The sequence below is a fragment of the Columba livia genome, chromosome 3 (assembly GCF_036013475.1).
Source record: "Columba livia isolate bColLiv1 breed racing homer chromosome 3, bColLiv1.pat.W.v2, whole genome shotgun sequence".
NCBI classification, from domain to species: Eukaryota; Metazoa; Chordata; class Aves; order Columbiformes; family Columbidae; genus Columba; species Columba livia.
This window is the reverse complement of record NC_088604.1, coordinates 99,884,447-99,900,096: the sequence shown is the minus strand read 5'-3', so window position 1 is coordinate 99,900,096 and position 15,650 is coordinate 99,884,447. Positions and strand designations below refer to the sequence as shown.

General features: G+C 42.3%; 1 protein-coding gene across 1 annotated transcript in view; it reads right to left on the bottom strand.

Moving 5' to 3' along the window:
* Window positions 1–15,650, bottom strand: part of TGFB2 (transforming growth factor beta 2) — a 63,925-nt gene that overhangs the window by 46,900 nt on the left and 1,375 nt on the right. The gene's annotated exons all lie outside the window — the stretch shown is intronic.

Genomic DNA, 15,650 nt, shown 5'->3' with positions numbered 1-15,650 from the left:
GAGATCAACAGCACGCCTCATGCAACAGGGTCCTGATCCCTCACTGGGGCTTGAGCAACTACTGTAATACAAATATTACGGCATTCTTCTCTTTGCCTCAATTGGATAGTGTTGTTAGATGGATGCAGCATGTTTCTATCAAGAAATATTTGGCCACGCTTCTACTGGAGTGAAATGATCCCTGTAAATACATGGACAAATTGTGGTTGGCCCTTGGCTCCACACATCAGAAAACCTCTCTGTCAGCAGCTGCAATACGGGGTGAAAGTTGGCTGATGCACTAGCGGGACCAGAATGGGAGCAAAGAAAGGGATCTCTGTTACAGGAGCTGTGGAGAGCCCTGACTCACTCAACGTGGGCAGTTACAGCCTCCCCAGCTGGACTGTTCCTACCCATGGATGTTTTACTTAGCACCTCTTAATAACACAAAGCAAGTTAAAAAACAAAACAAAACAAAACTCATCCGGAGTGAACTTCTTTCTCTTTTTTCAGTTTTTCCGGCATAGAAGAACAAGACTGATTTCATGTAGATTTTTGTCTTTGGTGGCATCAATAAAAGTTTAAAGTTCCTTGTCAAAAGTGATGAAAAATTATAAACAAGACAGAACATCTGCCAATGCACTTGAAGTAACGGGGCTCATGTCTACCTGCTTAGCTGTCAGTACCCAAAAATGATACCACTGCTTCATAATGCTAAAGGTAAGATGAGTATTTTGGTATTTACTTGAGGTTAACAAAGTCTCTAAGGCAGAAGGATTCCAGGCCCTCACAGGCTTTCCAACTTCCAGTCAGAAACACGAATTCTTACCAGAATGACTCTGAAAAAGCAAATGCCATTTGTGTAGCACACGAAAGATACAGAAGTCTGAATAAATAGTACAGCGTGCATCTAACCCTAAATATGACCTAGTTCTTATTCTTTACAGAAGAATCCTATGCAGATGACTATACAAAAGGGGATTCCTACAAGGGGATAGTGATGGTAGCCAGGCATGTGGAAGCACTCCTTCTCTCCTACTGGGTATTCAAAACCATACACAGAGAAACTTGCACTGGATTGCCCAGCACAAATTAGTATTTTTAAAGTATTGCTATTTACAAGATCAAGTTGCTCTGTCCTTTTTTTTTTTTCCCCTTTAATAAGTGGGCCTCACTGCTCAGCTATTCTAACTGGAAGATTTAAAAACGGTCAGGAAATTTCAGGACTGCCTCGCAGAGAGTGAAGGAGATGAAAGCGAGTCCCACGGCCCAGGCTCTGTTCTCCTCGCCCCACCTCTGCCAGGAAGCGCTCCTGTTCCCCTGGCAAGCGGCGCGGCTGGCTGCCTTCTCCTGCTCCGCCAAGGGTCCAGAGAAAAAGCCTTTCCAAACTATTCCCTGGCTGGAGGAGGAAATAAAAGCAAGTCATTTTCAAGAAAAGCAGGTTGGATTGTCCAACCCTTTCACTCTGGGGAGGGGAAAAAAAGAAAAAGGAATTATACAAGAAATAAGAGTGTAACGGAGAAGGAAAGGCAAAAGAAAACTACATTCTTCTGCATTGCAGAGAGGTCAAGATTAACACTCAAAGCACAGGAGACACATCTTTAAATGATTAAGATAAAGACAGTGGGTAATAGATGAATGTTAGAGACAGAGAGAAGTGAAAGTTTTCAACCACATTAAAATTGTACAGTCTTTCCTGCTTCGTAACAGTAATTACAATTAAAATGATTTACACTCTGGTCCAGTGTCAATCAGGAACAGAAAAGCACTGAGATTATAAACCTCTCTTAGGGAGAACTCTCCAGCCAGCAGAAGCCAGAGCCACTAGCTGCCTGGATGCAGATAATGCACACCTGCCTGTCCATGTGGAGATGCTCAGCTTTCAACTCTGGTCTTCTACCTTTCACCTCAACTGGCCTACGAAGCTCCCAGGCAGCTCGCTTCCAAAGATCCCTAAAATGCTTCATGGATTCCATGGGAAATGTGGCTTCTCACTGGGCCCAGAAACTACTATGGAGATGGACATGGAAGGATTAGGAGTTGCAGAAGAAACAGTACAGTATAACAGAGCTTGGAGGAGCCCATTTGCAGAGCTTCATATAAAAATACCCCCAAATCATGGCTATCAAACCATGGCTATCAGAAAATTGATGTTGAATATTGAGTCACTCTCTTTTATAAAGTAACTTGTGAAAAACAGATTGTTCTCTGAAGATACTTGCCAGAGTTACCTCCAGTTCAGTGTTAAAAGGATGGACTCAATGAGAGTATCAACTCATAATCTATGTACAGCTATTTGTAATTCCAAGGTCCTTTTACTCAGTCCTAATTACTAGGATGAGGATCCATTGTGCCCTGTACACTATTTTTAACATAAGTGAAATTTCTTTATGGGTTAAGGGCTCAGACCTCTGGCTGGGGTAGGAAGAACACCTCCACTAACCACTTTGCAACATGGAGTCACCAGGTGAGTCGGTGACTTGGAGGTCTTCCATGTCTTGTGCTATTGAACATGGAAAAGAAACCCCAAAACATTATTTGCCTTTCAAAATAATGGTTTCTAGCAATAGAACTAACCTCACAGCTGGAGTGTCTGGCCCCTCGCTTCTCTGAGTGAAGAGCTGTCAACTGTACGAACACTAGATAACCAAACACCACCTACTTCCTTCTCTGCACTTAGGAGCTGCAGGTGGCATGACTCCCACCAGCATGAGGGCAACCAGCTCCATCAGGTCACATCTTTATATCTGGATCCTGTTGACATATGGTAACTCTCTGAAGAGCTGGTTTCTAGAGACCCCTTATTTTAGGCCCCTGGCACTTCAATAATTAAGCATCTCCAAGGAGGCAGATATAGGTACCAGTTTACTTTAAACATGGAACTGACGTGCTTTGGTTACCCAGATGTGCTAGGAAAGGTTCACAGCTTAGGCAAACGTGATCACCCCATGTTCTGCACAAAATCAAGAAGTCCTAAAGAACTGCACACATTCAGGTTTAGTATTATGAAGGAGACAGTCATATCAAGATGAATACAATGACGAGCTGAATCAGTTGGACAGAAGCGTTTACAGAGAAAACTGGAAAGGATAATGGACATACGCTCAGCTTGCTGGACAGGTAGAAATGAGAAAGTTCCACAATCAACAAGTAAGACCACTCAAGTCGGAAAACTCTCTGTTACAGAAACCAAATGCAACCATAAGAAGATAAAATTACAAAACGCAACTATATATTACACACAAAGGTAAAAGTAACAGCTGTTGAGAGCTACTACACATAAGAAAATAAGAACTGTAGATAACAAACAGACATACCAGCTTCATGGCCAAGAAACTTAAAGATGAGGTTTACTTAAGCACTAAGGAAGCTTAAGAATTCTATTAATCCATTAGAAGTCAAAAACTGTTGAAATAATAATATAAAATGTGAAATATACTTCTGTAGATAAAAAAGCCAGGCAATTACAAGATTAAAAGATGGCTGGGCTTTTTTATTCCAGCAGCAACTCAGAAGGTCTTAAAACAGTAACTACTGCCATCAGCCACTGTAAAACAAGCAAGACTAGATAACTTGTGTAAAGACTTTTTAAAGAGCTGTCCAAGGAACTATCTAAATTATTAAAATTGCCCTTTAATAAATCCCAAACAGTGGAAAATATCTTAAGGATTTGAGGCAGCACATGTTTGCTAATACACAATGCCTAAACAGGGCAAGCCATGCTATCTCACATCTACAGTCAGCCTTAGATCAATCCCAGAAAAAAAATATGTAAAGTGCAGGAATGAGAATCAACTCAGAGGAACTAAGGGAATCCAGAGGAACTCTTGAGCATCAGTCCAAGAAAAACAGACCCCACTGGTCCAGGATCTTAGTGAGTGAGACCGATAGTCCTGTTTGTAAGACAACTGGTTTAGTATAATGTACTTTGGTAGCTGCAAGACATTTAAGCTGGTGCTACGTAACAGTTTAATTAGGAAACAGGAACAACAGGACACCGACATGGCTAAGCAATAAAGCAATCAAAGTCTTGTGTTTTTATGAGACTCAAAATACAAAGGCAGACAGGAAACCATTATTGAAAGGCAAGTTTCTAACAAGATCCCGTAATTCTCCTTTTACTGTATTCTACTATCTAATATTTTTATCCATCACCTGGAAGGAAACTAAACCATTATTAACCAACTGCAGATGAAATAATGATATGGATCTGACAAATAAGAAGATGCATCATGGATACAGTCACTTGAATCTTGAATAATCAAGACGTAAAAGTCAATAGAATCAATATGAAAATGCAACTCTAGGACAGAGAAACTAGACCATACTTATAGAGTATGGGACTCCATCCTGAGAGTCAGCACCTCTGAAACGGACTTGGGAAGGGGAAGCCCAGGTGGATAATTACCCAAATATGAATTTTTACTTCTTGTAGAGCTCCTGGAAAAGTTACTGCCAGAATTAGCTGCATAAACTGTGTAATACTGAATTAGAGGAGTGCCTGAAACATGCATGTACTTGATAAAGGCACAGCCACTGTTGAAATATTGTGTCCAATACTGTTGTCCACGATGTCAATGGTATATGAATAAAGCAGGAGTTTCAGAGGGAAAGTGCGAGAATAACTGAAAAGGCTAGGAAGTAGAGCAGTTGTTCAGTCACAGTCTATGGATCTGAAACATGCTCAAAGTTGGGTAGAATGGCCCATTCTGAACTCCTGGCTGCCCCACTGCCAGGTCTTCCAGCAGCCACACCAGGTTGCTCTCAGCCAGATCAGATCCTGTTTGCAAAACTTCCTTCTCCTGGAGGTGCCCAAACAATGCCCATGAATTTGATAATGGCTCTTCAAAATAGCAAGTGAAGGTTTAAACCAGATTCAAACACTAGAACTTGAAGCTAAACAACTTAAAACACAAAGATGCTGGATTCTAGTGAATGTAATTAATTACCAGTATAATTTACCAAGTGTGGTGTGAACTGTCTTTCAAAAAGGAACTACTCTAGCAAAACTTAGTGGCCTGAAAAATGGGGGTAGGGAGATCAAAAGACCATCATGGTGGCTTCCAGCTTTTTTAGTCTGAAAGTGTCCATTCTACTGTAACTCAGAGCTTTCTACACCAACTTCAGCCTAGTCCTTTCTAAAGTACAGTAGTCATTAGCTATGAGTGGGAACAAACCTGGAACGTTGTACCCTGAGAAGAACATCTGATCCCTGCTGAGATGAGTATCTCCTTCAGCTGCAAGGCAACATTCATGTTCAAACAGAAACCTGCTTGCAGGTCTGGCTGTCATTACATTAAGGCACGTTATACTCCATAACATCGTAATGTTGCCTTAGATTAAACAAGAACCAAGACCTTTGGTTTCATACCCCATATCAAATGGCTTAAGATCACATCTCATCCCAAAAAGACACAGGAAGTACTACAGAGATAAAATATAAACCAAGCTTTTTTCTTGTCTTAAAAAACAAAACAAAACAACCTGTGCTGGATGTTGAGTCCTCTCAGGCTTTGAAAAGTATACACTAGTAGCAGTAGTACCAACATGAACAGCATGCAGGACCTTTCTAATCAGCAAAGCAGATTTACCTGACTCAGGCTTCCTTTGAAAAAAAAAGCTGGGATTCTCGAAGGCTAGAAAGGAACCACCAGGAGTGAAATTTCTAACTCCTTTAGGTGCTTCTTAAAACCCTGGCTACAGTGATGGTTCTGCTTGCCTAAACAATCACTGCACAGACTCTGTTTTCAACACCACAAGGAAGAATCTGGAGTAGCTTTACTGACTCAAATTAAATTGCTCCCACTTTTCATCCACACAGAAAATGTACCTCAAATGTTCACTTGTTATTTCATGAGTCACTTTGAGACTTATCAAGTCACAGAGTCTTTAGGTAAAACCACATGCACCTTCATGCTATGAGCACAGCTCCTGTTCCCAAACGACTTGGCTTTCCAGCTTGTAAACTCAGCACGCATCATGCAGCAAATTGACTTGCAGAATTTGTTCTCCTGGATCCGGCTCTATTCAGAACTGACTTTTAAGACTTTATTGATAACATAAAAACACCTTGTTGGCTTAGCCCTGACCCATCTTTACAGTCCACTGCACAGCAATTTGCCACATTCTTATTCACAGTCTGTAGATTATTCCTTGCTCTGGGCACTGAGGTCTGATTTTGCATGGGTTTATGTGGAGTGATGAGCTTCATGAAAAAAGCTTGCTGGAGGGAGGATGATAGAGATATATTATGACATGTTTATTTGCCAAGGCCTTTGCAGTCAGATAGTCATTTATTTTAGACGGGGGGAGGTGTGGAATACCTAAGAAGTACAGGACATGAACTCATGCCTCCTTCTCTGCATGCTGCAATTCCTACCATATTGCTGCCATATGCTGTTCCCAGACGACATCTGCCATCAAATGCTTCTATCAATAAGCTACTGAGGTGTTTATTTTTAAAAGTTTTTGTGTTCTGGTTGTTTTTTTTTCCAAAGCCTTATGCAGAAGAACATCTCCAGTGGCAACTCAATAAAAGGGAAAGCACCACATTACAGTAAAACATGTCAATGTATCTTGAAGATGTGGCCATTCCCTGAAACAAAGGAATGGCACTTAATACCTGATCCAAAGACTTTTGCAGTCAATGGAAAGACTTCCAGTGTTTTCAGCAGGCTTTGGACCAGGGCCCTTAATCTGGGGAACATACTCTCAAAAAAGCAGAAAAATTGAAAGGTTTGGCTGTATCACATGTATAGCTGGCCTTGTGGCAAGTGTGCATGAGGCAGATTCCTTTCCAGACTCTACCTCAACAAATACACTTCCAGCCAGAGAAAATTAAGTCTCCCAATAAAGTGGGTAAATAATAGGACTCTAACTTGGAAGGACGTAAGTTCCTTCAGACACATGATATTGTTGTAACTCAGTCCCTGGCCACCTTTATAAAGATCTCTTTTTCTAGATCCTTTTGGGGCTCTTTTCCTCCCTGATGAGCAAGGGGAATGTGAAATTTCCAAGTACACAGCTCCTGGCATCAGGGAGAAATGCAAGCTGGGATGGGGGAATCCAGATCCAAAGACGGAGAGAAAGCTCAGACACCAAACAATCTGTTTGAGTCCATCCTAACAGAGACAAAGCTGCTCGCTCAGCTTCCCTGCTTTCCAAACTGTATATCCTGGCAGGGAGCCTCTCGGTTCCTATCACACCACCAGATCAGAACAGCAGATTTATTTTCAAGAAAGCTGGAACTTGTTCCCCACTCACAAACCTAAAGATGTATGTATGTCTGCTGCAATAGCCTGCCATTATACGCTAGGTAAAAAGGCAACAAGCACAACAGATAATACATACAGACATCTTTCAGCGTACCTCAATGTTGAAATGTGGCTACTTCACTTCCAAAGTGTACATCAGGAAAAAACTGAGTATAGAGCAGCGATTGGCACAAGATATACACAGCCCTCATGCTGCCAGGGGGGCCCAGAGCCAACTACAACAGCCAAGAAAACTGGGCTGGATCTCTCAGAGATTGGGCGAGAATGAGAACACCAAGGATCTGCATGGATCCAACATATCTCCAGACAGTTTAAAATCTCCTATCATGTTGAAGAATACAATAAATCACTTATCCTTCCCTGAGGGCAAACATTCCCTCCACCCCCTGTAGGCATTTGGATGAAAGAAATTAACTGTCAGAAGTACAACATGTGTCAGTGGACCTGATCCCTGGTATCCATAAATTTTGCTTACTAGCTATTCATTAAGTACTCAGTTTCGGTATTATTGAGTCAGCTGGAATAGTTCCTCCATCAAACCCTCGAAGCAGGAAGGCCAGGAACTGCGATGCAAAGGGAAGAGCTGCCCCTCCACCATCACATTCACAGAAGAGCACAGATATCTCCCAGCTTTGCCTACCTCGGCCACCCCTTGGACCAAGCAGAGCTGGGACAAGGAGCAGCAGGCTGCCACAGGCCCTGGTGAGTGCTGGAGCCCCACCACGCTGTGCCTGCCAGCCACTTCTGCCATTATACGCTTCTGCCATTATTTCAACCCGCTGCTCCATCTGAAGAGGGTAAATTTGCTGCATGGTTTTTACATGTTACTTGGAAGATGGCAAGTTTTGCAGGTGTTCTTCCTAGTGTACGTCTTGGCAGTCCTAGAGAAGATCTTCACCACTGTTTGCCCGAAACTCAAAAAAACCCAATTTTTACATCATATTGGACAACACCCACTCTAATAAGCAAGGACTATTCTCTGTTCAATTTGGGGTATTGCAGATCATCTGTAAACACAACTGTGGGCTCAGGATTATTAAGTATTATTGTGCAGAAGCCTTCATCAAGTATGAGATTGCTAGGTACTCTCGGACCACTTCAAAAGAGTCAGCGCTGCTAACATCTGTGAATTTTTCAGCCTCCTGAGTACAAAGTCCACCCACAGGGTTGGGGTTTTTTGTGGGTTGGGTTTTTTTTCTCCACCCCAAGGAACGAAAACCAACATGTTCTGATTTCTATCTTTCAATCACCACTATGGTAAAGATAAGTCACCATCACTATTTCAGCTAAGCTAGCTGCTGAATTGCAAATGAATATGTAAACAAAAACAAGTAAGAGAAGGAACTTAGCAAGCTTAGCTCGCCTTTTAAAATTCAAGGCAGGGGTTTAAAAGAGACAAAGCCAGGGAAAACACTGGATACTAACATCAGCCAAACAGGGAAAAATAACGAAGTTGTAAGCCTGAAAAACTGAAATGGAAAGAATGACAGATTTACTGCTGCATTTGATGCACATAACCACTGACAGACTCTCCCCAGGAAGTGTTGAAATTACCATCACTGAAATGAATCCAGAAGCTAAAAATGAAATTATCTTCCCCAGAACATTCCAATTTGGGCTTTGGCAACAACAGATTTTTAATGCTTTTAAATATATGTAAGTTCATGTGTGCATGCATGCACACATACACACACACACACGTATACTTAAGTACAGTATCCTCTTTCAAGCAAGACCTCCCTCTTAGTTTGCATAAAGTCAGACTGAAGGTATGGTCATTCTGCAAAGTCCTTTCTTCAATGTTTGTTCAAATGCACAACTGTCAGATTAAGCAACCCTTTAAGGGTCTTACAGCAGCTCCAAGCTATGAATGAATGGTTATTTGTGAACTTGCCTGTCAAGACAGATGCGGTATTTGTCAGTACAGTGTGGGTTAGATACGGTGGGAAGGAGCCAAGCAAGCAAAGTGAAAGGTCAGTATCGCAACATCTCTCTTTTTCCCCCCTCAGTTCACCTAAAACAATGCCATAGCTTTTGCTGAAGTGTGGCACAGTAGTTGATTTTCATGCAAGCTACCATGCTTATTTGAAAGGCAATATTCACCCAAGAAAAGTAAAAGAAAAATGAGCGCAGTGGGAGAGAAGAACAGGAACATTTTGGTGCAAGAAAGCTAAAACAGAGGGACAAATCCAGGACTGACAGAAAACAACACATCTTTAGAAACTGGGTGATACTTGAATCAAGACCACCTTACAGAAGCTGAAACACAATGCATTGTTTTTCTACTATTTAAATGTAGTATTACAAGTGTCACAGGTTAATCCATGTTGGAAGGGACATTTAGTTCAACCTCCAGCTCAAAGCTGGGTTAGCTATGAGGTCAGCCTATAATTTATGCTTTATACAGTTATTCAGAATAGCCTGAAGTGAGCATCCCACTGTGCTAGGTTTTATGTAAGAACAAAAAGAGGCTCCCACCCTAAGGGGGTTTCAGTGGGAAAAAGCTCAGCTCTGCAATTAAGATCTTGAATATATCAACAAGCATCACACACGAAATTAAAAGGAACTCTCACTCACTGTCTAAATTAAAACCTGAACAAGGGAGAGATGTTCTAAAGATCCTTTCCACACTCATCCCACCTGACCTCCTCCACAAGGAGCCAGGAGCTTTCCCATCAGCATGCATGAACTGCCATGAGGTTCCCACTGGAAAACCTGGCTGGTTTAGAGAATGCTACACTACCCAGAGAGGCAACTTCTCTACTCTGGACCAACTTGCAGAGCACCAAAAGCATGTAAGAACCTGCTCACCAGACAGGTCTAATGAAGCCAGGTCTAGCACTTTATTTCTCCAGGGCCTACACTGTGCCATTCAAGCTAAGAGCACCACAGTACTGAACAGGCTCATGAGTCATTCATAAATTCAGAAACAACTGGTCACACTGGAAGGAGATAAAACGCAACCCTCTGCACTAAGGTTTTTTTTCCTCCTCCTCATTCTCTTGTCACAGACAAATCTTTGAGTTTTTCCTCTACACCCTGCAGCTGCATGTCTTGTACAGCTGTGTGCCCAACTGCCATCACTTAGCAGCAAGGACACTGAGGACAAGTGTGTGGGATCTGTTTTAATATGAAACATAGCTGCTTCAGATAGACCGCTGGAGGAAGCCAACTGACAGTAATGCAGGAGCTCGGCACCTACTAGTCCACATCACAGATTGAAAGGGAAGCAAACAATGGCCCCTAATTGATGGCAGGATGCAAACCTTCCCTAAACAAATAACCAAACCAAACTGTTTAGTTTAAACAAATCAGCAGAAACAACTGTAACACAGTATTATGTTAAATAATACCTGGGGAGCGTATCATCCCCAAGCTAGAAACTGCCTGCTTGAAAATGTGCAGCATGTGGTTTCACAACAGGAATGGAAATGTTTGTGTGTCTTCACTCATGACTTGTTTTGTCACCATACCCCAGGGTTCCTCTCTTTATCTGTAATACAGAAGCAGTCTAGCAGGGACATTGCAAAGGCAAAAAAAAACAGCTACCCAACAGGGTCAGCCTTCTTTGGGATCACGGGAGTACTGAAGAGCCTCTTCTTTCCTTCTAAACAATCCTGTAAGGCATTTCCTACTCGCTGGGCTTCGATGCCCAAATGGCAGATTTCATCCCAGCATGAGGGGTTTCAACTGTCTGACTCTGTTCATTCCTGCAAATGTGCCATAAACTGGGCCCCAATTCAGAAAGCTAATTAGGCATACACGGAGCCTTAATGTTAATGAGTCCATTCATGTGTGTGAAGCATCGTGCTTGTCTCAGCACCGTGCTGTAGAATCTCACTGAAGACAATACTCAGGAGTCCTCATTCATCCTTTTGCATAGCTCTGATGCAGGAACAAATCTCAAACTGGCAGCAAAACACTGGAACAGTAACTCCAAGCTAACAGAGCCATCCTGATGACCACTACTGTTCTCTTGTAGTGCACCAAGGATGAGTTAGGCTTAAACCAGCAGCTAATGAAGATGCTCTGTTGTCTTCACACAAACACCTACTTACACCCAGTCCTGCAACTGAGTGGAGCCATCAAGAGTGATATAAGCTCTGGGCAAAAGACAAGGGCACATTTCCGGATAGGTTTCCAGGACTGTTAAACATTCACACTGCGAACGGGTGGGGGGTCAGGGAGCGGCAGGGTCAGTGATGCACATCTAACCTTTTCACCCACCAAATTAGAGTGAAAGCGCCTCACTAAAACAGATACCAGAGATTATAAACTCAATGACGGTTATGGAAAGGATTTGGGAATGTAGCCCTTTGTTTCTGTCTTGCAGGTCTTCCAACATTGTAACATTAAAGAAGCAGGTCAAAGGTCTTTTGATATTCTGTATGCTTCATCCTCTGGAAGAAATGCATGCACCATGTACCATGCCAACCTGGCTTGTGGACCTTCCCCGCTCCCAGCCTGGTGCCCTGCTTTACAGCATATCGCTGGTGATTCAGAAGATGGGCAGGAAACACACGTAGTGCATCCCACATCTACTCCACGTAAGTGGGAGCAGAAGAGAGCTCTTTGATTTCAGTTGCCCTTGGTTAGTGCACCAGAGCATGTTATTTTATTATCCTTCTTCGTATGTGGAAGACTACTGTCCAGAAGATTAGACTGGCCCTTTTTAAAGACATTTGCAATATCCTGTTGGTTTTGGGTTTTTTTAATCACCACCTAGGAAGACTGCAGTAAGTGCCATTCATGAACAAGGAGCAAGGAACTGTTCCTCCAACATCTCTCCTCAGGGAAGCCTTTACATTGCTTCAGGTCCTCTCTGCAAACCAGAGAGTAAGCCTGGCAAACACCTCCTGCAAATAGGTGCTCCAGAGCATGACTATAGGGCCAGCGTAGCTACAAAGTTTTAAAATAAGGTATTCCTCCTGAGACTGCTTCCGTGTCATTAACAACGTAGGAAATCCTGAAAGATTAGGTTCTGTGTTCTGCTAAATGCAAACACACGCGAGCTGCACAGCCGTAGCTGTTAACATCGCGGTAATGATGCAGTCAGTGCCGGCACACACGGAGCATGGCTGCTCCTGTGTGAGTAATTCTGGTACCCTGAACGAGCCTACATATGTATAATTGCTGGTAAATCGAGTCCTTGTTGATAAAGTAGAAGCATGTCATTGTGCCCAGCCAGTTTATAATGTTGTCTTTCATTAGGCGAACAGGCAGCGGAATGACAGTCTATGTAAAGCAATATTCATGGTAGAGAGCTCCTGAGAAGACTAATCCTACCTCTCAGTGCAGGCTGGAACTCATGGAGGCTCCTTCACACTAAAGTAGTTTAAAATCCATGCAAAATCAGGACCAAACCCAGAATAACCATGACTTCTTAGGCTTCTGAGTACTTACAGACCTATTTCCAAGTATGCAGAAAACTCGAAAATTTACCTGCACAAGTCTTAAGCCATCAAAACTGCCTGGCTCATTGACTGTAATAAAAATTGCCATGAATGAAGACCACAGAACTGGCCCCCAGCCCCTGCATATGCACGGTGCCATTTTCCCCCTAGTATCCCAGGTATGCATTAGTATTACAATTTTCAATCTATCATTGTGCTATCATTAACCTTCTGTTTATTATCTCTGCAATGGTGACTAGCACTCAGCCTCAAATAAATAATTAGCTTAATTATCAGGGCCCAGATAATCAATGAAGAACTGATAAATAATAAACTTTCAACACGATCCATTTTTCACAGAAATCAGTATTAAGCACCTGCTCAGGTAACTTTGCCAAGACAAAGAATTTGCAAAAGCTCTCTCTCAGGTTGTGCTCAACTTCCATATCCCACCTCCCTCTTTAAACTGCTCCATAAAACAATTTGTTTTCTGACTGCCAACTGCATTTAGGACTCATGCTGTTGCAAGCACAACACAGGGAGGCATGATTCACAGACAAAACCTTTCTGTTTTTTCCAAACCTCTTTGTAGTATGTTTTTCCGCCACCACTTTTCGCATCAGTTGTTTTTTGGTCCAGCAGTCCCCAGCTCACTGAATTTCCATGTATATTCTGAGTTGATGTATCTTTAACCTCAAGTGGACTGTCAAGCCAGATGCCAGATGCCCCCTTACTTCCTCAGTGCAAACCATCAGTAAACCTTAGCATAACTTTACTTTGAGCCTTAAACTAACAGCATGTGAAAAGATTAATATGAATAAATTCAAAACTAATCAGATCCCTTCTTTAAATGTTGACACAGTATTATTTATATCCCATAAATACCTTCTTGACTAAAATTCATCCCAGGAGATTGGCATCTTGCCAGTTCTATTCATATTTACTGTATTTATACAGTACAGTTGGCCAAGGATAATATTTAAGACAAAATATGCCTTAGGGTATATACAATATCTCTTATAGTTTTCCTTTTAAATCTCCTCGTTGCTAAAAATATTTAGTCTGAACTTTACAAAATGCCCCACAAAGACCTATCAGCGATCTGTAGTGATATATTGCTGACTATGAGTATAATTAGAGCATATTTGTAATACTTGGGTTGTAGTCAGTTACTGAACGCTAACAACTTGTGGTAAAAACTGAACCACTGATCTTTCCCATGCCTTCCTTCCAGCAGCTTTTGACCTCCAGTGCGCTCACACTGATCCCCTTCTCCCTCCTGCCTCTCTCCGACCCAGCAGAAACTGTAGAGTTAAAAAAATTCACCCCGAGACATCTAGGAGAAAGTACCCGTGGCCGCCAAAGCTGCTCTCTCAATTTCTTCCTTTAAAATATGGTGGAGTGATTTCTTTCTTTCTGTCTTTTTGGAAAGGTTCGCTCCATCCAGCATAACTAGAGAGCAGTGGAAAAACAGTTAACCTACTTACTCTGATGTTAGCGACAGCCCTTGCACAGTAGTACTGGATCTGCTGCTAACCGGCCCTCCGATCCCAAACGTCTGATGCACTCTGTTGGTAGATACCTGCAATCTCCTCTGCTCTTCCAAAACCTCTATCGATACACTTCAGTACAAATCCAGCCTCTGACTAGATTTTTAAAATAAATCCTCTTTTGTCAACACCATCCAAGTCACACCCCATAGATATTTTTATTTTCTGGAAAGTACACAGCTGCATTTTGGACTATCAGTTCTTTGCAGTTTACTTATGCAAGGGAAAACAACAGGCGAGCTCAGGATGGATGAATCTTACAACTCTCAGGGACTCTCTGCTACAGGTTCAACTCCACAAAAGCCAAGGCACTGCTAGCGGTCTTCCTAACCTTCACCTATAGGTGCTCACTCCTCTGCTCAGGGCATGACCTGACTGGTCTCAAAACAAAGTGCTGACTGCCACCAAAACCACCAATAAAATACTACATTATACCAACGTGGAAAACGGGCATGATTTCTGTGTTCTCACTACTGCTATGAATTACACTGAAACTCTTTGCTCATACCCACTTGGCTCCAAATACACATTTAAAAAAAAAAAAAAAAAGTATTTCTTCCCCAAGGGTAACAAGGGTGGAGTGTATTTATCATGGCTATTATGGATGGTGCCATAATTACAATAATAAAATGGCTCTGACTGCCAGGATGTCCTGTACCTGATGCTGTCATTTAAGAATAAAGGGAGAAAGGGAGGCAGCTGCACCAAGCGTGGGGTTCAGATGCCTTGGCTGGCATCCTAGGACTATCACATGCAAGATGGAGCAAGCCCCAAAGCTACAACTTGCTAAACTAAAAATAAATAAGGGGAAAATGCAATTAGAAACTCTAGGATACAGTTACCAAGATGGCTGCATTATCTATTTAAGCAAGAGGTATGTGCTTTTCAAAAACAGACAGCCAGTATATAGGGCATCAAGTGGCGGGGGAGGGAGGAGAGAGGAAAGCAAGTGAAATGAAAAGAGTAGTGACTAGGTACTGGATATGCGAATGGTTAAGTTATTTTCTGCTTCTGGTATTTCACTTTCCTCGGTATGCTGATGATCTAGATTCTTTTAAGGGAGTGCAGTGCTTTTACTTTTTTTTTTCTATACACTTAAACTTCACTACCAAAACAAAAAGGCACGTAGTTGTGATTATTAATCATTCTAAGTGGATTTGGTCAGCACGGAGCATTTGTACCCTTTTTTTTTGTGTGCAAAACGTGGCACGGATCACCAGAAGGTCGTTAAAAACAGCAAAAAGCAGACGGGCTGAGACAGGTTCCAAGAACCGAGGCTAACCAGAAGGGAAAACTTTTTCTATACCTGAAATGAAAGTGCTCATGAACTGAAACAGGAGGCTAGTTAAAGTGGGAAGCGGAGGGAGGACGTCTGTGCCCCTGCCTCCTCTGAGCACCGACCCGAGTAGCGGGCTGTGGGACGATGTTCTAGAGGGGCACAGACAGCACAGGAG